At 48.0% G+C, this 2,777-nt stretch overlaps 1 non-coding gene across 1 annotated transcript; it reads left to right on the top strand.

Moving 5' to 3' along the window:
• Window positions 1-2,280: 2,280 nt before the first annotated feature.
• LOC131271090 (5.8S ribosomal RNA) lies at window positions 2,281-2,435 on the top strand. Its single transcript, XR_009180067.1, has one exon. It is a non-coding gene; the product is annotated as a 5.8S ribosomal RNA (ribosomal RNA).
• Window positions 2,436-2,777: the final 342 nt, after the last annotated feature.

Genomic DNA, 2,777 nt, shown 5'->3' with positions numbered 1-2,777 from the left:
ATGTGGAAGAGGACTCAATACCCTACCTGTTGAGCTTGAAACAAAGTCATCACTTGGGCATGCTCATATTGCCATACAATATTCCATTATCTACTAATGAGCATGCAGCTATATGATTATAACCTGTAAACGATTACCCCGCCGTAGTTCAGCGCTTCAACCAAGTGATGACTTCAGTATGGCTAGTGTGTGAAGTATAAAGTATAGTCCTCCCCTGGTCCACACTGCTTCGGCGGTCCTGGGTAAGATAGTTAGTTCTAGCTTGCCCTATGTGGAAGAGGACACCATACTTAATACTGTGGTGTAATGAACAAAGTATAGTCCTCCACTGGTCCACGCTGCTTCGGCGGTCCTGGGTAAGATAGTTAGTTCTAGCTTGCCCTATGTGGAAGAGGGCATACAAGACAAAGTATAGTTCTCCCCTGGTCCACGCTGCTTCGGCGGTCCTGGGTAAGATAGTTAATTCTAGCTTGCCCTATGTGGAAGAGAGCATACATGAACCAAGAACGAAGGTTATGATCGAGGAATGATTCGACAACTAACCGATGGTATGAAATGTGAAGAATTCAAGCAAGCACACAATCAAGTCATCACTTGGGCATGCTCGATAGCCAACCCTATGACATTAACCTAGTAGAGCATGCGAAAACCAATATATATGTAAACGATGCCCCTCCCTAGTTCAGCGCTTCAACCAAGTGATGACTTCAGAATGGCTAAATCAAATCGGTTCAAAACATACCATCGGTACCCTATTGAAACACACAAGTCGATATCAAACCTCATGATTGTGTAGTCCTCCACTGGTCCACACTGCTCCGGCGGTCCTGGGTAAGATAGTTCATTCTAGCTTGCCCTATGTGGAAGAGGGCACATTACTCAATACTGTGGTGTTATGAACAAAGTATAGTCCTCCACTGGTCCACGCTGCTTCGGCGGTCCTGGGTAAGATAGTTAGTTCTAGCTTGCCCTATGTGGAAGAGGGCATACAAGACAAAGTATAGTTCTCCCCTGGTCCACGCTGCTTCGGCGGTCCTGGGTAAGATAGTTAATTCTAGCTTGCCCTATGTGGAAGAGAGCATACATGAACCAAGAACGAAGGTTATGATCGAGGAATGATTCGACAACTAACCGATGGTATGAAATGTGAAGAATTCAAGCAAGCACACAATCAAGTCATCACTTGGGCATGCTCGATAGCCAACCTCATGACATTAACCTAGTAGAGCATGCGAAAACCAATATATATGTAAACGATGCCTCCCTAGTTCAGCGCTTCAACCAAGTGATGACTTCAGAATGGCTAAATCAAATCGGTTCAAACCATACCATCGGTATCCTATTGAAACACACAAGTCGATATCAAACCTCATGATTGTGTAGTCCTCCACTGGTCCACGCCGCTTCGGCCGTCCTGGGTAAAATGGAACATTCCAGCTTGCCCTATGTGGAAGAGGGCACATTACTCAATACTGTGGTGTGAAGTATAAAGTTCAGTTCTCCCCTGGTCCACGCTGCTTCGGCGGTCCTGGGTAAGATAGTTCATTCTAGCTTGCCCTATGTGGAAGAGGACACTTCATACTTCGTCTCTAAGCGGCGGCTTGACTCCTCCCTACGGGGAACGGGTTTACGCGCACAGCGGCGGCTTACGCACTATGGCAGTCATGGATGCCTTACGTTTCTATGAAAAGTGTGTTCCTCCCCTGGTCCACGCTGCTTCGGCAGTCCTGGGTAAGATAGTTAGTTCTAGCTTGCCCTATGTGGAAGAGGACACGTAGACTTACTGTGGTGTGAAGTATAAAGTTCAGTTCTCCCCTGGTCCACGCCGCTTCGGCCGTCCTGGGTAAAATGGATTCATCCAGCTTGCCCTATGTGGAATGAGGACACTTTATGCTTCGTCTCTAAGCGGCGGCTTGCTCCTCCCTACGGGGAACGGGTATACGCGCACAGCGGCGGCTTACGTTATGGCAGTCATGGATGCCTTACGTTTCCATGAAAAGTGTGTTCCTCCCCTGGTCCACGCTGCTTCGGCAGTCCTGGGTAAGATAGTTAGTTCTAGCTTGCCCTATGTGGAAGAGGACACGTAGACTTACTGTGGTGTGAAGTATAAGGTTCAGTTCTCCCCTGGTCCACGCCGCTTCGGCCGTCCTGGGTAAAATGGATTCATCCAGCTTGCCCTATGTGGAATGAGGACACTTTATGCTTCGTCTCTAAGCGGCGGCTTGCTCCTCCCTACGGGGAACGGGTATACGCGCACAGCGGCGGCTTACGCAAGTTAGTCACCCTCGGCAGTGGATCACTCGGCTCATGGATCGATGAAGACCGCAGCTAACTGCGCGTCATAATGTGAACTGCAGGACACATGAACATTGATAAGTTGAACGCATATTGCACGTCGTGGGAACCTACCATGATGTACAGATGACTGAGCGCTTATATTTGAGAAATGTATCGCATACATTTAACTACGCCGTGACACCCGTCACGAGACGTGCACCATGATGTTAACTAGGGTCGCGACGACCCGCTAGCATTAAAGAACCCGTGGTTTACAATATACTGGCATTGGAATTCGAAGTATTTAGAGCGTCCGTGTTCCCGCGTGAGGCGGAAGTACGAGGAGAAGGCGTGCTTGTGGTGTCTGTGGTGGTGTTTACTGATGTCTAGCTTCAGCTTATTTATTTATTTAAATAGAAGCGAAGATGTCAAAGTAGCGTCGAAGCAGCAGCGGTAGCACAAATGATTCAAGTATGGAAGTTGACCAAAGGAACACAAAC

Source organism: Anopheles coustani (assembly GCF_943734705.1).
Source record: "Anopheles coustani chromosome X unlocalized genomic scaffold, idAnoCousDA_361_x.2 X_unloc_93, whole genome shotgun sequence".
NCBI classification, from domain to species: domain Eukaryota; kingdom Metazoa; phylum Arthropoda; class Insecta; order Diptera; family Culicidae; genus Anopheles; species Anopheles coustani.
Note: the sequence above shows the minus strand (reverse complement) of the source record. Positions and strands in the feature narration are given on the sequence as shown.